Source organism: Lagopus muta, chromosome 8 (assembly GCF_023343835.1).
Source record: "Lagopus muta isolate bLagMut1 chromosome 8, bLagMut1 primary, whole genome shotgun sequence".
In the NCBI taxonomy this organism is placed as follows: Eukaryota; Metazoa; Chordata; class Aves; order Galliformes; family Phasianidae; genus Lagopus; species Lagopus muta.
In genome coordinates, this window is record NC_064440.1 from 3,254,481 (window position 1) to 3,277,581 (window position 23,101).

The 23,101-nt window shown below is 41.0% G+C and overlaps 1 long non-coding RNA gene across 2 annotated transcripts in view; it reads right to left on the reverse strand.

Moving 5' to 3' along the window:
• The window catches only part of LOC125696776 (uncharacterized), a 140,786-nt gene extending 117,921 nt beyond the window's left edge, over window positions 1-22,865 (reverse strand). For both annotated transcript variants that reach the window (XR_007378525.1, XR_007378526.1), the window contains exon 1: window positions 22,762-22,865. This is a non-coding gene — a long non-coding RNA (uncharacterized LOC125696776). The remainder of the gene's footprint in view (window positions 1-22,761) is intronic.
• Window positions 22,866-23,101: the final 236 nt, after the last annotated feature.

A 23,101-nucleotide genomic window follows, 5' to 3' on the forward strand; every position in this document is an offset into this window, starting at 1 on the left:
AAATCTGGCATCACACTTATTTCCCTTTTATGTCTTCACCAATTCTGACTGCAAATATAGCAAATGGTTTTTTTTGTAACAGCTGCTTGAAGTGTTCACAAAAAAGAGTTTGTACCTAGAGTGCAGTTGTGTGTGTTCAGTATTGCTTCCTACCAATGAAGCATCACTTGGAACAGAAACTCGGTTTCTCTTCTCTAGGGAAGCTAAGCTTTCATCAGGTTTTCCAAACATACGTGTCTAGGGGCACATCCTCCTTTCCCCACTGGAGGGAAGGGCTTCAGAAAGAAGAGCCTGAGGTTCCATGCCCCATCTGCTCCTCTTCACCCCACTCATGGTTTCCAAGAAGCCCTGCCTGGCTGACACGGTAAAGCAGGAGGCAGTCAGGGAAAGTCCTGTTTTGTCTTACTTGCAGAGCTTTGGCAATCTTGGATTTCTCAGAATTGCTTAAGCTTTATCAATGCACACTTGTATTTAGGGAATGTAAGTTCATTCAGAGGTTACGTGGCAGCAGTATCCAGAACCTAGGGGGTCTGAATTCTAGATTTCTAGGTCCAGTTCCAGGTAGATGCTCCATCTCAAGTCTTTTTCCAGAGTCAAGACCCACGAAACTTCAGTAATCCCAGCTAACATGCATTTTTTGATATCTAATACCTGCATGAACCTAAGTATTTTACTTCTTGAAAGTCCTCAAAAAGCTGATATTGAAGGGATCTGAAATCTGACCCCAGGTCAGACACCTTTGTAGCAAACATGCTTCCTACAGCTCTCTCCCAATATAATGAATAGATGCCCTGCATGCATCCTCCTCCAAACCCTGAGGACATCCTTCAAATCACATTACATGTCTCTCTCTGCAAGACCAATCGTTACCAAGAAGGCACACCATAATATGAGTCCATGTGCTCTGCTTCAAAGGAAGTTGGATGATAAAGCTCAGGACATCCAGAAAGAAGGAACAGAAACTTTTTTCTCAACACTTCATTTAGAACCTCATGACTTCAGATTTTGCAAGTGCTGAAGGAAAGATACGTGCACAGTGTGCAAGCACAGACAGAAAACCTGTGATTCACTGGCCTGCGGTCTGTGTATTTAACTCCTGAATCACAGGAGCTATAATTGCAGTTACTGTTCTTCTATAAAATTGTAATCAAATAGCCCAGAAAAATCATGCAGAATCAACCAGAGAAATAGCCACCAATAAATGACAGCATCATCCATCCTGTAAGGAGGGACATGAAAATCCTGATTCATCATTTAATTTTCTGAAATCCAATCACAGATGACCACTATAGCTTACTTCTTAACAGCAGAGGAGAAAATAAATCTCCTTGCTGAAATAATGGTCCAAGCATTACTCATGTGGAAGACACTGCAGCCAGAAACCTGTTCTACACTTAGTACCTGTCATGCACTGCTCTAATAGTTAATGGATGGTTTAATAGATGATAGCCTACATCCTTGCAGAGGCCAGCATTTATAGCCACGTATAAAACCACCACCACAACAACAATAATAAAATATTTACTTAACTTTAAGAGTTGTTATAAGTTCTACTACCTGCATGCATCAAGTGCATATAATAGGATGGTCACTGGTGTAGCTTCCCCAGCTCAGTTTATATGCTTTTAAGGGCTTACAACTGCCAGCATCTGCAGAGTCACTCTCATCATCCACCATCTTCCCTCCCTCCCCCCAGTGTGATTTCATGCAGGTGTATCAGTCAAAACATCATTTGTATCACTTCATTGGTTCAATAATATAGAGCCTAGGAGAAAGAAAAGGTCTTTCTAGGTATTATAATTACACCAGAGAAAGATAACGAGCGTGATGTAGATTATCCTAAATACCAAGTGTAAGATTACGCATCTTACTCTGTGCTCCAGAAGTCAGAAAAGCGTTATCATCCTATCCTAAATCCCCCCAAATGGTTAGGACAACAACTATAATTCCTTCATTGAGTTTCATTACTCGAGTTAATGGGGTGGCGTACAATGTAGGAACAAAAAAATTCTAGTTTTTCAAAAGAAGAAAAGAAAGTTATTAGGATTCTTTTTTGCAGCTTAAAGTAGAAGAGTTTTTCCTTCCTTAGAGATTCTAGTGGAGTAGCTAGTGTCACTGTGGTATATTTGCACACCATTTTTTTCATAGAGAAAAAGGGTACTTTGAGTCAATTTGGCTACATCTGTAGTGATGTGTAAGTGTTTGTACTGCTGGTTAAATTCTTTGATTACTTCTCATTAGGGATCAGGGAGCAGTGATTTGGTATTTCAAACACTTCAAGCCCAGGCCAAAATCAGATTTATGTCAGTCCAGTGTAGGATTTGTAATTTAATTTAAGGCCATGGCTACAACTCACAAAAGTGGAGGTGTGATCAGATTGCATATTGGGCACTGAATTGTGGAAATGAAGCTCACAGTTTAAATTCAGCTCAGCTCAAGGAAAGAGAGGATGCTGCTATATTTACAGACTTCATATTTTGGTGGACAAAGAGAGGCTGTGTGCATTTAGGACTTCAGACTGTTATCTGCATACAGATCTGAAATATTTTAAGATATATTCACTGAATTGCACCCAGACAGATAACCCCATAATACAGAATTAGGTTCTGTCTGAACCCTGCTCATCATCCAGTCAAACACTGAGCACCAGTTCAGTAATAGGAAATCTTCCCTTTTATGGTAAAAACAGAGATCCAGATGAGAACTTCATTTGGTTTTTATGAGTTTCACCAAGACTTCAGAATTCCATCCTGTCGGAGGAATATCTGCATTTTTGCCAATACAACATTCAGAAAATTTCTAGTTGAAGAAAAAGGATTTTTAGCATCAAATATGAGAGTTAAGTTTGGCTCATTAAACTCTTGAGCAATGAGATAGTGTAAGATCCCAGTGTCACAGATACTCTTTTGTATCAGTAGTTGCTGATAAACAGTAACTACTAACAACCATTTTAAACACAGCTCTTCCTCCATGACTTACGCAACTCTTTTCTAAGTGACTTCGAAAATATTGTTTCCTAAATATCTTAAATACCCTAAAATAAGTCAACAGTTTTCATTTGGTAATGCGTTAGAAGTGTTAAAAAAAAAAATTCTGCTAGAGTTAAGTGCTAGGAAAAAAAATATCAAAATATCACTTTAAACACACACATACATATATGTGTATATAAAGAGAAATGAAAATAAATTTCAACATTCCCACAAATGTTTCTCTCCAGCAAGCTGGTTACAATGCATTAGTGTCAGGTGAATAAAGATTATCTGGAAGCTAGAGCCAGGTGCTGATAACCACCGGCTCCTGAAAGCCCCAAGAATTAAGGAGTTACAGCATTTCTTTCCCCAGTTCATTCCTGATTTGTCACTTAATTCCTATATGGGGTTCATAGCACACCTTTAACGAGTGACAAACCCAGCTCTAACAGGGATGCTAACATTGTGTAGAATTTAGTGCCTCCCAAATCAGGGATGGAAGCTCTCCAAGTTCACTCACGGATCATCCCCCATGCTGGAGTCCCAGCCAGCTCCCATTGGACATCCCCACTCAATAGCTGGTACATCTCTTGCAGTTATATTGCAGCACCCTACCTGCTGCAACTCTTGCAGCCCCCCCAGCTCCCAACAAAAGAAAGTAAATCCCCCAGCACTGTAATGCTTGCATTCTGCTCCTCTCTGTTAACAAGTTATATTTAGCTCAGGCTCAACACTCCTGTTTTTGATATAGTCTCTTCACTTCAGATTCAAAGGTAATGGGTTCTTCTATTAAAATTTTATCAGACATCTATAAATGTAGCAGTTGCTCTAGACTGCATCACACAAAGCGAAGAAAGAGAGACTGATAAATCTTAGAGTTTATTATTAATACAGGGAGAATTTCCTTTGTTTGTTGTGACGTGTTTTATTGGTGTACTCACCATGGTTCAATTTAGATTAAGAAGTAGGAAGATTATTGTTTCCCAAGCGACAAGTATCATAAATAAACAGACACAGAAATTCTTGTATTTATATCCCAGAGAGATACGCCAAACTATCTACAAATAGGCAGGCTAATGGGAGAAGTTGAGTACCTGCAGGCTCATGGGGAGCCAGGCTACATTTGCTACCCTTGACAAACCCAACCACCAGGTTTTCCTGAGGTTTGATCCGCTGCAGTGTTGGCACTGTGCTGTGCCAGGTTACAGCAGGTCATGTCTCATCTGTGATGTGACAGAACGTGACATGAATCAATGCGACGCGATGCACAGAACAGGCAGGTGCCCACAGGAAGCATCTACTCTGTGACTATGAGCAAGTTGTTCAGCACAGCAGGTACAGTGCTCTGAGCTGCGCTGCACAGCCATTGATGTAGATAATTAGTACACAAAGCAATGTGCTGCAGTGTGATCATTCCAACTCACTTGTTTCCTACAAATCATGGCTCTGAAAACTATTTCATGGTGAATGCTGGCTAAGAGAACTCCATTGTGAGGTGCTACGGTGTCATAAAGAGGAGCAAGATCACCTATAATCAGCATCATAGAATCACAGAATAGCCTGGGTTGAAAAGGATCACAATGCTCATCCAGTTCCAACCCCCTGCTGTGTGCAGGTCACCAACCTGCAGACCAGGCTGCCCAGAGCCACATCCAGCCTGGCCTTGAATGCCTGCAGGGATGGGGCATCCACAACCTCCTTGGGCAACCTGTTCCAGTGCCTCACCACCCTCTGGGTGAAAAACTTCCTCCTAATATCCAACCTGAACCTCCTCTGTCTCAGTTTAAAACCATTCCCATTTGTTCTGTCACTATCCACCCTTGTGAACAGTTTCCCCTCTTGTTTCTATGCTCAAGTATTGGAAGGCGACAATGAGGTCTCCCCAGAGCCTTCTTTTTCCAGGCTAAACAATATCAGTTCCCTCAACCTTTCCTCATAGGAGAGGTGTTCCAGCCCTCTGATCAGATCATCTTTGTGGCCCTCCTCTGGACCCACTTCAAGAGCTCCACGACCTTCCTATAGTGGGGGCCCCATATATATAACACATTACTTCTTGATTTAGGATGCAGACTTCAGGTACTGGTATTCTAATGGGTGGAATGGACACCATTAGAATAGAACTATATTTTGCAATCTGTACAGAAAAATCATTTATCAAGAATGTTTTCAAAGGTTGAACCCGAAACATTTCTAACCAAAATAGTACTCTTCACCCATGAAGAAAGGGCCATAACCCCAGGAAGTGGAGTGCTAATAGTTACCCCCTTACGGCGAATGGGAAACAACTACAACACAATTACCAAATAATGGAGGAACTAAATAAACCCCCACAAAATAGACAATTTGTTTTGCATACTTGTGCAAACCTAGTTTTATCTGCAAAGATTTTTTTCTTATGGTAACTAAAGAAAATGATATCAGAGTGAAAGATGCTGCAGAAATTCTTTCCAGTTAACAATTAGAAACGTGATAAAACAATCTCAGGATGTTAATGAAGATCTGCTCATCCTCTCCTCTTTCATTACCTATCAATTGAAAAAGCATCCTACATTCCCAGACCAGTAAACCTCAAATCCAAGAAACACCCAAAATCCCATTTCTCAGTTTACAGGCATTTACTATCATTTTTAGTCAATTATTTCTGTTTTATTGAAAGTACCAACAAAAAGTATGGTGCAGAACAGCATCCTTTTTATACATGTTTTTATATAATATATATATATATTTTAGGAGCAATATGGAAAGTCTTTTAAAGATGTACAAATCTTGCTGTTGGTCATTCTACTGCAAGACACCACAAGGTTATTTCCTCATGTAGTTCTCCAAGTAAAACATGGAGACAATATCGAGTTCTCACTGACCCCCAAATTTGTATTCTCCCCATGTGCAATGGTCTGCAAAGACATCAGGAGATCTTCCTCACCTCTACCATATGCTGTGAGGCTTCCCGTTACATTTGTAGATATGTTCTTGATCTTTGGTATTTAAATGAGGGAAAATGTTCCCAAGCAAAGGAGCAAACAAGTTTTAACAGTGTGATAGATCCAGGCAGCTCACACCTCCAATTAAGTGCATTGTCAGCATGCTACAGGTGTGCATAAAGAAGGACAGAGGACACACGTGTGACTGCAAGGGCAAAGGAAGGGGGGGGGAAGGGGAGATAACAGCCTGAGTCAGAAAGCATTCGGTTCAAGGTGCCCTTGTTTTATATTTAGGTATTCCTTGCCTATAGTTCTAAAGCATGTGTGCAAAATGAGCAGCTTTATTTTGCCCTTACAGGAGAGATGTTCTCAGCCAACCGAAGGGGGGATGATGTACTGTAGACTGACAAGGGCTGCAAGGCTTGATCACCACAAGTGTTTCAAACTGTAGGAGAGCTAAACATGGAGTGAGAACGTTTTATTTTTAAAATGCCTGGCAAGCCACTCTCTCCAAATAGCTCACTTCCTCCCAGAAACTTTCCCCCCCAAAAATATTTTTGTTTGATATTTTGATCCAAGTCCTTATCAGATCCAAATTCACGGCTCCTGACATCTGCTCCCATCTCATTTACTTCCCTGTGCAGGGAAGAGAAAACTAGAGCCTCCAAGACAGGTAGCTGCTGCCTCTGCAATCTGACTGCCAATACATTTGGGGTAGCAGAGGGGTCTGCTCCCAACCAGCATGTACCAGCTCCTGCCCGCGTCTGCGGGATGCAGCCCTGCCATATGCTCAGAACCAAGCAGCCCTTGATGTTGTGTTGTAACAGGGATGATACTGCTAAAAAGCAGCTATTTGTACGTAATGCTCATGCTGAGGAACACAAAAATAAATGTTGGCTTTATTGGCGCTGGCAGCAACGCATATAATCATTTGCCCAATAACTCCTTTTATTAATAGAGGCTGATTTCAGTCACTTTTGGTCTAGCCAATTTGAACCGTTTCAGTTGGCATTTCCATGCCAGGTATCTTTTTTAGAGCCAGATGCTTTGGAGACACTAGAGCTCAAAGAAGTTGAGGCATTTCTTAGATGCAGGCTGGGGGGTGGAAAGCATTCCCTGGCCCAGAGCAGCAATAAGGACGTGGGGGAAAAGTCTATGCCTGCTCAGGGTAGGAAGCTCACTCAGTGGAAATGGGTAGCTCTTGTCCAATGTTACCCATTTGACTTTTGCCAGCTTAGAAGTTTTTGGAAGGTTGCTCTTATGTACATCTCAAGGTTCTGGGTAGAAGAAGATACAGAGAATAGAGAACCTGGCTAAGATGAAGCAAGGTGCTGAAGGGAAGCTGGCTGATGGAGGATCAAGGTGGAGCCACATCCAAAGCCCACCAGCAGCAGCAGCATGGCTGCAGGTAAAACTATCCCAAGCAGACAGCACAACGTGCCTTGGCTGCGCTTTCAAACACAGCGCAGCAGCTGGTCCAGGAAAGAGCCCAAGTGAGAAAGTTCAGAGCACAGACATTTGGGAAACAAAACTGCAGGCATTTTGTTCTCCCTCCTTCCCCGCTGCTATCTTGCTGTCACCCCCTCCCTTCCCCACATCACACTTCCAAGCATTCACCCCATCTGAGTATTGCCAAATACGTGATGAAACTGTACCAAGAAGCACACATACAGGCAGGCCAATGCACATGCATAAAATTAGGGTCACATAGGCATTTTCCGGCTGTGGAATCCCAGGCTCTGCGAGCCTTTGTGTGCTCAAAGCAAGGCACAAACATACGACAGACACACACAAGCCTCCCCCGGGACACGGAGTGCTTGGGAGCCACATCCTACACCACTCAAAGCCTGCAGGAGCTGCGGGCTGCTCAGCACTTTCAAAAAGCAGAATGTTTATATTTAGATTCCCAAATGAACTTAGCAACCTAAATTTAGGCTCCTATTTGTGACACTAAACTAAAAAAAAAAAAAAAAAAAAAAAAAAGAATCCATATGAGTCTCCAAATTTAGAGCTGGGTACCTCAACACAGTCATCTTGGAGTGAAATGCAAGCCTTGCACTTCGGCCCACATTCCTAGCAAGTATGCTTTCCAAAAGGGGAACTGATTGAGCATGCAAGACTTTAAGAGAAAAACAACAATCCAGATTGGCTCATGCAAATTTTGCATCCTGCTTTATTTTAATTAGCAATCACTTGATTCGGATCTCACTTTCAGCCCTTTTACACCATTGCAACTCCAGCTGAAAACTGTAGTGGTCATGGTTACGAAGTATATGGTTATATAGTAATGGTTATAATGAAAGCAAGATTTCACACCTGACACTGGATGCTAAAATCTTATTTCCAAAGGGATCTGTGGCATTTGGGAGTCTGAGTCCCACCAGTCAATGGAACTAAGGCTCTTAAATCCACACTAAGGTTTTCATACACCTTTCAATTCTGACTTGTATAAAATATCACTGGCAAATATTTTCCATTTACAAAAATCACCTGCTCCTGACAGCTTCTCCGGGAATTTCTCCTAATGTGTAACACAATCTAAACATATGTGTTGCATTAAGTTGGGTTATATCAGGTCATGCCACCTGACACAGTATATCCCAGCATAATCTAATGCAATGTAAATCACTCACTACAACAAACTTAAAGGAAAAAGAAATTCCCACCTCATAGCAGCTGCAGCAAATAAAGTGTCTGTATTGCCACAAATGGCCAGGTGAACATCCACGTTCTTGTGTTATTTCAAAGCATTTCAGTACAACTCTCTGCAGTGCCTAAAGATGCATCTCTACCTTGCCGGTCACAGGTGATGGAAGGAAGTTTCATGATTTAGTTTTACAGAACATTTCCTATTTATTTATCCAATATATACTACAGCTAAATGAAAAGTGTCAGAAATACTACAGCATAGTCATAAAATGCAATGCAGGCCCAGGTTCAGTGGAAACCAGCTTGGTGAGGCAGAGGAACAGGTGGGAGAATTGGCAAAGGGGATCAGCTGTCCCCAGAGGTGAACACAAACCACAATGCAAATCCATTCCCATACAGGCCAGAATTCAGGTTCTCCCACCCCAGTTCAAACAACAGAAATTAGCAATTCTGCATCACATGGGCCTCTTTTCCCAACCCTACTGCTGATCCCTGCATCAAACCACAGACAGGAGGAGAGAACCAGTGCTGGTGATGGACTCACCCCATCACTTAGAAATGGCAGAGAAAGGCCTCCACATCTCCTTCACTCAGCACATTGCAGCCACGCAGCCCTTAGATCTGGTTAGGTTACTGCTGGGCTCTCAAAGCAAGCTTTGGAAAGCAGAACTTCTTCCATTAACGTTTAACTGTTGCACTCATTATGACAAAGGCATCTGCTGAAGGAGACTGTTTGCCTGAACATCCCACACAGAGAAGGTTTAACATGGGTTCTGTTAGCAGCCTGTTATAGGATGTTGTCTTCTATCGTTTTATAAATATGGATTTTACATCCAAAGAGTAAGTTTAACAACAAATCAAATGCACTGAACTTATTACTGACTGGTTTTGGTTTAATTCTGCGATAGTCAAGTTGTTTAACCTGCCTATGAGAACTGCAGGAAATTGAATTGCCAACAGATTTATACTTAGAGCAACAGCAGCTTCTTGTGAAGAAGCCACACAAGGATGTTAGCAGAACCAGGACAAGAACATCTCTTTACACTGAAATTAACAATTACTGCTGATGTAAAAATATGGAGTCCCACAGGCAAACATGAATCTTGCTTATGATTTACATTATTTCAGCTGCACTGGTTTTAAACTCCAATTCATGCTAATGCAGGTACTGTAAATACAGCTTGAACCTTAATTGAATAATGAGATCAACAATTACACTTAAAGATTACTTAGCACTTCAGCAGTGCGAGCAAAATCCTTTTGATCACCTATATTGTGCTATTCATTATTTTCTTTGATGTTTAATAACGCTGAAACGCGCTTGTTAAAAAGAATAAAATGAAGTACAATATTTATACCATATTACAGAGTGCATTAGCAAATCGGAGTGCTCAGAGCACCTACATTAAAAAGAAAACATTATCAATATTTGATGTTTGTCATCTTTAACGTCTCATTGTGTTTTTAACGTCAATAAAGCTTCTGACCTCAAATCCATCACAGTACCCAGCTACGAGATCTTCCACCCACCAGACCCACACGTTGGCCATTTTATTACAGATCTTTGTTTCCCCATACAGAAAATAGAGATCAGCATTTTCAAACCACAGCGTTATTTCAAGAGGTGAGTGCTGGGAGACATTTTAGTAAGCAAGAAGAAAGAAATTACTTGACTTGTAGATTTCACCACTAGCCTAAGTTGGGGAGAAACAGCATGAAGACACTGTGCTAGGCAACAGATCATGTAAACATTTCCTATGTCAGTCTTTCATCATCTGTAGGAACATTTACACTGTCAGAGCTTGTCTTCTTTAAAAATGTCAGCTTGGTAAGTTTGATGCACACGTTGTCCTTCTGCAAGTGCCTGCTCAGGCAGACAGTTTACTAATTTGTGGCTCAGTAAACCTTTCACTGCACCGAGCACCTTGAGGTTAGCACATCTCTAATCATTATTTGATAACAGAAATCTGTGAGCATCACATCCCTGGTAACAAGAACATTGTATCTTAGCAACCAGCCTTGATATTCAAACAATTTCATTAAAGCGTAGCACCTCTTAGCAGGTGGGTGAGTGCGGGTGTTGATAAACATTTATAACATGATCAACCATTGTGTTTGCCAACACTATAATCAGCATGACAAATTTATGAATTTGTTTACAAGCTCTTAGGTACCAACCCTAAGTAGGTAAACTACCTTATAGCACGTTTCTGTATCTATAGATAGAGGCACGTTCAGAGATTCAGTGCTTCTTTAAATTGAACATATTGGGTAAAAGGTTAGCAGATTAACATCACGTGTCACCGTAAAAATCACCATTTAAATGAAACCACAAAGGATGTGCTAGAGCAAAAGCAAGGATTATATTTCACCCCCAAGAGAGCAAGGAAATTTAAAAGTTGAAACCATCTTTAATTTATCCCCAGCAGAGCATGTACATGGATGCCATGCCCCAGCCCTATGTGTGGGAATCTCATTGCTATGGGGTGAGCACAGGGCTGGGAACAAGGAGGTCCTTGCCAGCACTGCACAATGGAAGAGATGGTTCCCAACCTCATCTGAGGCTGGTGGGGAAAGACCATAACATAACCCACTAGCCTCCCAAGGAAAAATAATTTAAGACCCTTCCCATTTATCTCCCACTCCACAGCACAACAGTAAAGGAAGATGGAAGACTTCACCTTTCTTCAGAAATGCAGCTTGGCATCTTCAGCCATAGCACAAGGATTGATATATTGATAGCTCTATAGACTGGGTAGGCCAAGTTTTAAGTTTTCTTGTAGAAACACAGGAAATCTTTCTCACTTCCGGGTTACAGAGCCATGCCTTTTGCTACTCCAGAAGAGCACATCATTCCATGCTCCTCAAACTATTCAGCTTCATCTTCAAACCAATTAAGTTTGTTAACCCCATGATTTCCATAGGAGGAATTTTCTAGATCTTAATTCCCCTGATGATCCCATTATATTTATAGCTTTTGAATATTCATTTGTTCTCAAGCCAATACTGTCATTTAACTTCAACTACTCAACTCTTCCTGATGTTTACATCCCTCTTTTTGTCCAGAGAAATCATGACCCCTCTTAGTCGTCATTGTTGCTAGGTTAAACAAATGGTGCTCTTTTATGGCTGTATTACATCAACACAACTCTGTGGAGGGCAATAGGTTTATTCTTTTGTAACCAACACCAGCATTTGATCTCATGAACTTAAATGGAAATATCCTTCTATGAGCATTACTTTGTGAAATGATTTCCAGTGTTGTTCTGCTATTCAAAAGAACAACAAGGAGAAAACAGGAATGGCCACAAAGTTACTAAATACAGATAACAGCATCTTGATTGATATTTTACTAAAACAAACAGGAAACAAAGTCTTTGGAAAGCCTAGAAGTCCTTAACACTTCACCCTTGCCTCCAAAATAACAATCAGTTCCCCTTTCCAATACATTTTTCAAGCAACCCCAACAATGGCCTTGCTAGAGCTGCAGTATATGTTTAAAGTTTACCAAAAGGTGAGAGACAGAATGCCAGTAAGAAAAAAAAAAAACAGGAGTATGAAGTTTGTACCTTGTACCTATTGCATCCAAGGTAACACTACCGCATCACTGATTTCACTCTGGGCATGCTACATCAGGCTATTAATCTACCTGAAATACCTAGGACCAAGCGAAGCGTTATGGAATAGGTAACTGAAACTCCCTTTTTGAAATTAAAGTCACCCATTAGAAAAAAAGAACAACATGTTTTATCATTCTGGCTTGTCTTTGTGTTTATCTTTCCTCCCCTTGCTGAGATCTGATGAGAAATATGTTCAGTTGTCATGGATGGAAGATACACTTGTAAGAGAGAAGGAATATATTTATTGGTATAGTGATTTAACATAGACGACAGTGACTTAAGATTTGAGGTGGCAAGATACACTTATTTATTGCAAAGAGGGTAGGGTCAAACACGCTCATCCAGGAGGTTCAGAGTGAACCCCTTTGCTTCCTAAACTCTTTGATTCATAGAGGTAAGGAGCCCAGGTGTGGCTGAACCCACTCCTAGTCCCAGACTTGGTCTAAGAGCACAGTCAAAGTAAATCTTAAGAAAGCTAACAAAGCTGAAATTATTGGTCACTCACCAAGGATTTGCATGCAGTGTTTGGATTCCCTTTACAACTATATGTAAGGGATATCTGTGGCTGTAAGTTTGATAAGTGTCCCTTCTCTAAAGGATATCCTGTCATGCAACTGGCTGCTCTGCAGGAGGGCTCCTGCCAAATACACATACACAAAATTATATATAATTGAATTAGTCCCACAATAAGAAAGAATAGCCATTTAACATAGGATAATATTAGCAGAATACATAAGCCATGTTCTGTCCTGTGGATGCAAGTTTAAATTTCCATGAATGGACCCTCCTTTTTTGTTATCAGAAAATTTAAAATATATTCTGACCAGCTGGGATTCTTCATGCCTTAGTTCTGTCTCCTGTAAAATGGAAGCATTGCTCAAAACCCATTTCCTTTCCAGCAAGCTAACATTACAAAGCAATCATAAGCTGAGAGTGCTTTTGGAATTGCATCCTTTAAATGACTGAAGGAAAAAAGTCCGGGTTAAAATTTCCAAATAATGATTGACATGGGACAGGCTTTGAAAAGGCAAACAGTTTAAGGTGGTTTTCAGTCAAGGCCAGGTTGGATGGGATCCTGGGTACCTGATCTAGAGGCTGGAAATCCTGCCAAGTCAGGAAGGTTGGAACTAGATAATTTTTATGGCCCCTTCCAACCTGAGCTGTTCTATAATGCAATGATTCTATGACAGCACTGTCCATCTTTCTTAGTTCACTTGCTTACTATTCTCGTGGAAAATAATCTTTGGTTCTCACTTTTCCTACAGCCTCAGACAGAAGGAATTACTGAAAGTGCAGTCAAAAGTTCGTTAAAAAAAATCCTTTTCTGCGCATGTGATTTCCTAATGCTCCACTCCCTCAGCTTCCCAGCTCAGTTTGCCACTGCTTGGCAAAGATGTGACACACGCTTTTAACAACACAGTCATACAATACAGCAGGGAAGCATGCATTGCCCAAGTCAGCGAGGAACAGACATGGGATCAGTAATAAAACAGGCTCCTATAGGAACAATAATTACTTAACACCACCATGGGCAGGTTAAATATTATCCCTGGTATAGACAAGGGGGCAAAACAGAGGTTACGTCAAGACTACATGGAGTCAGATCTAGGAAATCAGGTTTGATTTAACTGACTTCAAGTTCTCATCTTTACAATCTAGATTGAAAGCCAAAAAGGGTGCAGTTGGATGTTTTAAAATACAAATGTTTTCTGGAGGGGGAAGGGATAGTTTCTATTGCTTTTGTGGCCTTCTCCAAAAGATCGCTCAGTGTTTTTGACTGACAAAAGAAGGAGAAGCATGCTGAGGCCCACCCGTGGCTTCTTATTCTCTTCTTTTATTCATCACCATCCTCCCCAGCTAACATTACCCCTCATTCTGGGGATAGGTCCATTCACCATGAACAACCCCTCATCAGCCACTTACAAAAAAAAGCATACCCCGGGCACCTGGGAGATCCCATAAGTGATATAAACAGGATTTGAACCTCTGCAAAGCAGTTCCATGCCATGGCAGGAGCAGCAGCAGAACACCAAGAGCTTCCTGAGAAGCAGAATCCTATTGCACTGGTGAGGGCAACTATGAAGTGCAATCAGTGTGGGATACCATAGAATGGCCTGGGTTGGAGGGGAGCTCAACGCCAATCAAAGGATGGCAGAACAAAAAGTTCTGCTACATCATGACCTCTAAAACTGCAAAATTGGTATTATTAGTACTAAATCAAGCCTTAAAAACTTTTTTTTTTTTTTAGTAAATGTTAAGCTGTCAAATTCTCTACTTCGTTCTCAAACATGCAGAATTAAGCAGAGAAATTATTTCACAGAATGGCCCAGGTTGAAGTGACCTCAAGGATCATGAATCTCCAACCCCTGTGTAGACACGCATTGAGATTCCTCATCCTGGACTGGCCTGAAGTCCACTCTTTTGCCAGAGTCACACACAAACTTTTCATTCAAATTAAGAGGTGGGGGGGAACAAAAACCAAAATCATTGCAACAACATACAAACAATTAACAGCAAAAGCCAAGCATCGCAGAGCTTCATACCAGCCTGAGACAACTTACAGCCACCTCTGTAGTACTATCACACCCATTAGGAGCTTTTTAGAGAGAGAGGGAGGTGCAATCTCTTTGGATGTTCTTCTGGATCTCCTGGAGCTGTAAGGAACTCATCAGGAAGACTCAGATCTTGTAGTGGTCAGTTGGATTGTGTGGTTTTCATTTGGAGCCTAATGATAAATATGACTGTGTGCACATGTTTTTTGGTTTTGCTTTTGAAGTCATACAGATTACTGTGGGAAGGAGTCTCAGCAGGACAATGAACACTGCCTTCTAAGTGTGCTAGAGGGGAAAAAAAGTAGCACTGCATGAACATAAATCAGAGCGACCTTTAACCGTTTCTTTAACTCAGAAAGAAGAGCTATCACATTTTAGGAAAAGAACTGTCTCCTCCTTTAACAGAGACTATCAGCCCACTAGGTCAATTTTAATTTTGAGACTAGAATATTTAATATTCTCTTTGATTATGAATTGTATTTAGTGCTTAAAACCTTCTAATAAAAAAAAAAATCTTAATCCCAGACCTGCTGCCATATAAATACATGCAGTTCAACATGTATCACTGCAACTTAACATTTGCAATAAAGTACATAATTCACTGAAAATATAATCTAACCACATTTAAATTGATTTTTTCAAACTCTAAAATACACACTTTTATACCATTCCACTGTCTGATATGAAAGAATGCTGGTAAAACCACATATTGCACCGATTATCAGGAAAGCAGTAACAAGTTTACAGTAATGCAGTCAACTCCACAACATGAAGAACAACTCAGGAGATGCAGATATGATGAAGGAAGAGTGACAAAAGCTACAGGCAGAATTCCTGAAGTATCTTTGTTATTATTTATAAACACTTTTTTTTTTGTTGCTGTAACACAACTAGGAGACATATGCAGATAGCTAAAACACCAAATGTTTAATTTAATTTAATTTTTTTTTTATGTTTTAAAGTGATCTTTGCATTATGCAAGATTTTTCCTTCAGATCGCTCTAACAGCCTTCGGAGTCAAGCTGCAATCTGCATTTGACTCATCACATTATGTGCTTGTATTAAGTTTTGCATTACATCCCAGTGTCATCCATAAGTTACTGCTATCATCTTTGCACCACTGAGGATCTGATATTTGATGGAAAGCCCCCGAAACCTCACCAAGGGTATCATCAGATCAGGCAAGCCTCACTTTCTGATGTATTTACCAACTGAAGCATGTATTCAAGTGAACTTGGTTTGAGTCCTCCACGGTCGGTTAACCAGCTATGTAGAGTTTTCCCAACCCATCATTTCTATCAATAGAGCTAAAATTCTGCAAAATCGCATCCTTTGACTCTCTACGTAAAACTATCAATGTTTCACCTGAAGAGAACCAAAATAGCGTATCTGTCATGTTCACTCCTTGCTTAGTGCAATGCATCTAAAGAAATGAAACTTATTAAATCAAATTTAATGACATAATAAATTCTTCCCTTCAGACAATGTTGAGGCTTAATTCACTAGTGCACTTTAAGCCTTTGCCTTTAGCATCTGATGGGTCATTAGACTGTAATCCAGCAGCTAGCCTGTTTGGAATCTAAACTAAATCAGCAAGTACCATATCAGTAGTTTCTGAAATATGACTGGCAGGTCAAGTGTCCTCAAAAAGACTGCCTGGGGCACTTAAGACTAGGATAGGGCATGACTAGAACAGAACCGGCGATGAATCTGAAAGCATGTACTCAATAAAGACTTCATTCATTCTAACTCACTAAACAGCAGTTCTTCAAATGACTTGACTAATATTTTTGATGTTTTTAACCAGTAGGTCATGCAATAAAATTGTCCTGTATGTGCCAATAGGCTTAACACACAGATCATTGACTTGCGTGCTTGGGTATATTTTAGTTATATTTTTCCCTTGAGTTTTTCCATGAAAGCCTGAAATAGGCAATAGAACTGCCATGGTGTGGGAAAATATGCAATCTTGTGGACTTGGATCACAGAATTTTCAAAAGCAGCAAGTTTGATAAGACACCCTTTTGTCAGAAAAAAATAAAAGAGAAGCAACTCTTGAAATACCAGCTCCTACACTTAAGAAGTCATTTTCTGGAGACGCTACTAATAATCTAACATCTGTGGCCCCAGCTGAACATCTTTCATATTAAAAATAACCCGTATGTAACCATTTTAAGGTTTTTCAATACGAGTAAGAAAACCAACTCTACTTCAGAATTTCAATTGGAGTATTTCAGGTTTATTGGAGAGGAATGCGTGCTGTGCTTGTCCTCGTAACCCTCCACTGCAGCATACCCTGATCGCTCATAAGACTTGATTCAAAGTCCACTTCAGTTAATTGACCCCAGTGGTCTTTAGATCAGGCTCTTAATCTGTACGTTGCACCAAGATAATCAGTAACAGCTTAGTTAGAGGACACGTTTTCACCTATCATTTCCCAGATTCCACAAAAGGCTCACACTTTCTGCAAATCCAGCCACAAAGATTTAAGTGATTTTTACCATGAAAAAAACACAGTAGGAAAACTAAAGAACAAAAACATGAACTTGGCACTCTGATTTCTAGGTGCTTTCTCTGAACCATATTTCAGCTCTTACATTATAGCCTTTTCCTCAATGGACACAGAGGACATTAACACTAAGCAGGGGGTGGAAAAGCAATCCATGCATGCAGATGCATTTTATTTCTCAACTACACTTGTTCAGTATAATGTCTGCAGTATATTTCCAAATATTAAATAGAGCAATCTAGTTCTACACTAGAATAGCTGAGATACAAGTGTAACACAACCTTACAAAGAACCCTGCTGACTTCCGTGGGACACAGGCAGCAATGAGCAGATGCTCCAGCTGTAGAGCAAAGTTAGACACACTGTTACAACACAAATCTGCTTATGTATCAGGGGACATGGTAGGAGCTTGGCCACTTCCTCCAATTAGTGCTTCGCACTGCAGGTCTGCGGTGAGAAGACTGTTCAGAGCAAACCAGGTTGTAAATTATCATTGAGAAACCTGCCTCTGCACTCACTGCTTCACACAGAGGGAAGGTCTGGAAGCCAAGCATGTGGTTGGGTTGCCTGCTGCCCTCACAACACCAAAATGCTGGAATTCAAAGGTGGATCAGACCATCCTGGTACCCGAGCTGCAGGACAGGAGGGCACAGCTTCTTTTGACAGCCACCTCCCACAGAGCAGTTGAGTGAAATTCAGCCGGGCAAATCCCACAGCACCTCCTCTTTGAACAAGCTGAGTCTAAAGAGGAGGTATCTAAGTTGCCTACAGATTAATTTAAGTATGCATTAAGCACACTGTGTAACAGAGGCAAAATTACTTATTGCTTTAAGCATGCCCATGCTATTTTAAAATAGGCTGGCCGTCATGAGCATTTCTCCTATTATCTTTGGTGACATTTAATCAGTGCTTAAATGTTGGGAACACAAGGGAAAGAAGAAATCAGGTTATATATTTGGGAAAGCAACTCTTAAAAAATTAGGCTTCTTTCCAAAAGAATACTTAACTGGTTGCTCACTAAGCAGGCACAGCTAGCACAGATGTTTTCTGCCTGGTAGGAGGAAAGTTGCAGGATGCTGCAAGCCAGGGCCAGATCCTGAATTCAAATTCACAGAAGACTTGGACTCAGAACTTCACCCTCGTATTTGCTTTCCTCTGTCTCACACTTGCTGTGGAGGTAGAAGGTATTTAGAGAAATGAGAAAATTTAATAATTTTATTTAACTTATTATTTGACTATCAAAGGCTCTCTGTCATTTGGGATCTCCCTCTATCTCCAGCCTTTGTATTCCAAGGTACTTCAGTAACAGCAGTAAGTGAGCCTAAAATGCCAACTTGAGATTTGCATTATAAATGGCATATACAAAGAGATTTTTTTAAACTTTGGTTGATCTAGCATATCAAAGATCTTTTTCTCTCTTTTTCTAAGCTACTTCAGTGACTGTATTGAAGTGAACTGAAAGGATTAGCTTGAAAGTGGCAAGAAATCTGGCATGCAAGAAATTTTCCACCCCCTTACCCTTATTTCAGTTGAACTCTTCATTATACAGGGGGCCCTTTCCTCTTCTGAAACACATTTTTCTCTCTGTCTCTCTCATGCTATTCCATGCTGTGTCAATACCAAACAAGGTGAAAACACAAAACACACAAGCGTGGCTCCTGACACTGGCTCTTTCAGCCCCATTCAACCTTCTGCCTTGCTAAAATGAGTGCCGGAGAGCAGCTAGCACACAAATGTTTTCTAATCTCCACTTCAGTGGGACCTATCAGTAAATGTGGCACCACTGATGCTCCATCTCTCCCACACCTTGCTCTGAGCTGCTTCCCCAAGGCACATCACCATCAGGTCTCAGCACACAGAGCACATCCTCCTCTTCCCAAGGAAGTCACAAGCTGTTTTCACTGCTTGTGGTGAGCACAGACTTGCTCTGGAGTAACGCATAGCTGGGAAAAATGAAGCAGCCTGGAAAGTCACTGGGGGAAGAAGAGCAGAAGGAATGACTCAGCTCTGAACCTGAATTCAGACACAAGTGAGTAAGAGCTCCCAAAATCAAAAAAGATTCATGACCGCTGATACCAAGTCTCCATTCAGATGCTTTTCTGTGTGGAAAGCTTACAAGTGAGGACCATTGATTGCTCTGCAGTTCCCAACCTGACCTGATGTTCCTTTGCTACTTTTTTTTTTTTTAAATTAGGCAAAGCAGCTGCATTTACTTTTTGGAAGAAATGCCTTTTCTGCTTCGTGACATGTTCAGTGACAGTCCTACCCTAAAGAGCCAGCATCTCCTAGATAACTTTCTCAATGAGGAGCTCACAGCCTAAAGGCCAGATTCTGAACAGGCCTGCAAGATGGCCCCCCTGCTTCCCCACAGAAAGGAATGGGGGGGAAAGAAGGAAGAGAGGTTTTTTTGTGCTTTTTTTTTTTTTTTTTTGCTGTTGTTTGGGGATCCCATCCTGGTACTGCATGGGGACAGTGAGTCACAGCCTCAGGGAAGCAGGCTCTGAGCACTGGCTGTTTACAGACCAAGTTCTTGTTCCCATTGCAGAAGTCCTGCACTGGTTACTCCAGCCCAAACTCATTCCTCTTACATCAGTGACTTGAGAGCACCATTAGACAACATAATCCCGGCTTTCTTGACTCACTCACTCCCACCAGCACAAGCAAGACACTCACCATGGAAGTAGTACACACACAGAACAGACCATGGGATAGTCTGGTTACCGAAAACACAGGGAATGTTATTCAAACACAACCAAATACAGCTTGCAAAGACAAACAGCTTACAAAGGCAAAGCTGGAGTGCCTTCAAGGAGTGGCTTCTGGAAGTCTATTTATCAGCTACTAATCACAGAAAATACAAAGGTGCTTTCTTCTCATCATATAAGATACAAGAGATGCCCCATCCCTCTGTGCTGATAGCATGGGAAGCCTTGTCCAAGCAGCTGCCTACTGCTCCATCCTCCCCATCATGAGAAACTTGCTGGCTCACACCAGCACTCACAAACCCACAAAATCCACCCAAAGACCAACAGGATCTCTGAAACCTGCAGAAGCAAGACCATAATTTTTTCTTCATACCAAGACTGACAGCAAAATAGCACTACAACAGCCATTCATCAGCACTAACAGCTCATGCCTTCCTTACCGCATACATCAGTGTGCCTGGGACTGTGGCTAAAGTACAAGGCACCACCTTATAAAAAGGAATAACATGAAGAAATCATCAGTAACAAGCATCAAGCCTGCTCCATTAAGGTTTTTATTAAATATGAAAAACAAAATTCAACACAAACTCAAGAAAAAAGGCCTTTTTAATCTTCTTCCAATAAAGATATGCAAAACTTTTAATCAGTTTAGGTTTATTGATAAAGATATGCAAAACTTTAAATCAGTTCAGGTTTATGTCAAGACATCTTTCAAAGAAAAAATAAGTTTCAAAACATCAAAGCAAGCAATGCATCCCTGTGGTCTAGGGACTACATGGGTGCTAAGCAACATATAAAACACAGTTTGCATATGCGAAGGTCAGCGTATAATAGACTTTAAGGCATTTCTGAGGACCAAGAATTACCAAGTAAAAGATTAGCTGCATTATTAGCCCTATTTACTTTTGCTGTATTCAAATTTCCTGTAAAACAAGATGTGGGCAGAACTGCACCATCCCAGTGCTGGCAGAAGTGAGCCCACCTCCATGAGGACCCATCCAATTGGGTCAGCCCAGGCCTGATGGTAGAAACGAGCAATAGAAAGTTTAACACTGGCTGAAATAATCCTGGATTTCGTTTAATCTCCTTCCTAGCACTAAAAATAACAGAGAGCAATAAAATCTCAGATGGTGCATATTGCTAAAGCTGCTGTTTAATCTTGCTGATATAAAAAAAATTCGACAGACCCCTCTTTCAGTTCCCCAACACTTGAAATTGCATTTTTTTTCCCCCTATATTGCCAGAATATGCAGCTATTTCCCTGAACAACACATGCAAGGGCTATTTTCCGACACACAAGCATGCCTTCTCTGTTCACAAGTGCAGAACTGGCTTTGGGAAGAAATATAAGAGTTACTAAAGCCAATAAAGTAGTTTCCTCAGCCACACATATGGCTTCTAAGTTTAATAGCAATTATGTCATTTTTATATGTGATTCACTTGATGTTGCTTTCATGTGAATCATTTGACATATATAATTCAGGCAGATTTCTTAAATAAGCATATCACCAGAGTCTAAATTACTAATCAACTAACCAAAAGAGTTTCTTTCCCCTCCCAACTAGGCATGCAATTAAGAGAGAAGACTAGACTCAGAAATACAGCACAGGCATTACAAGAACATAAAGTTTCACAAACCACAGCTCTTCACTTCTGGGAGAAGAAGGGGAATTTATTGCACAGTGATAAATTAGGGACCACAGCAAGCAAATAGGTAGAAGAGACCTCACATTCAGCTGTCTCCCACAGTAACCAAGGTTTCCCCAGCACACACGTGGCCACAAACACCTGCAGCTCAGCCCCAACCCGGCTGGCAGGTGCATCACAGGCACAGACACCCCCAGATATGTGGGTACCAGGTTTTAATTCTCACTTCTCTTCTCATGAGGAGGCAATAGGGCAGAGGTCAGCACCAAAGAGAGAAGGAAGCAGCCTCATCACAGAGGTGTTTACAGTTTTCTTGCCTGACCTCTTGGTGCTCTCACCACAATGCACACCCTTCTTCTCAGAAGAAATTCAACACCCTGCAACTCCCCTTCCTCATTTTCAAACCATTCCCATTCTGGAACCTATGCCTCCCCTCCACCCCAGAGACATACAGCCGGCCCCATCCAGATCAACTCTCCATGATCGCAGGATCAATCATCTGATAGGTATCATTTCACCAGCTGAAATAATTTTAGTTTATTTCCATTATCCTGGAAGCCAGCAAAATACCTGACTCATTGCATTTATGGGGTTTGAAAGAACCAGAAGCAGATACTTTCCATGCTCCCCTTGTTACTCTCTAAGGGCAGGCCTCTCCTCTTCTATAAAACAGCATTAAAAACCACTTATGGTTTCTTCAACACTCACTGCATGCAAAGGTCCACACCTACAATAATTTTGCATAAGGCATTTTCTTCCATCTTAAAAACCCCACCAGCTAACACACAAGTAGAGGAGGTCTTGCTTGTAAGTATATGGAAAAAAGGGATTTCAGCTTACAGGAACCATCCAGAGCAACTTTCTTTGTACCTTAGCCAGTAACAGAAGAACAATTAAGCACACAAGTAAGCACACTATCTCCTCTAAGACAACCTTATTTGCTTGTCTTATTTTAAGAACACATTCAAGAGATTTACTTGAAGAAACTAAAGCAAACAGCCAAACTAGGACTCAGGCACTGAACCTCCACAAGACTAACAACTTCAAACCTTTTCCAGACACAAAGAGAAAATTCTCTCCTCACTCTTTGCTTTTTAAACACAAAGACATCACAAACCTACCTCAACACACTACCACAACTTCATTCTTCTTTATTCTCTTTATTTTCACCCCCAATAGGTGTTCTTACCTTAAAAACAAGCAGCATTTCTTCTTCTTCTCTTGCCTCCTTTTGTCCTCTCCAGGGAGGAGCCCAGCTCTCCTTTTATATAACCTCCTGCAATCAGGCCAAGTGAAAACATCTGTGCTGCCCCAGGTGCATTAGGTCCCCAATCTCATCAATGCCAGCTAATCATCAAGGCTTTCAGTACCACACCTGGGTGCATTTTATGGCACTTCAAAAAAGTCTACAACTCAAGCTAAGCCACCTAAATGGGCAAGTGAGATTGAAGTATGTACATCTACTGAGACTGGCAGCTGTCATTCCCCTTCTAGGGCTAGCCAGCATGCTAACTTCTGCTTGTCATGAT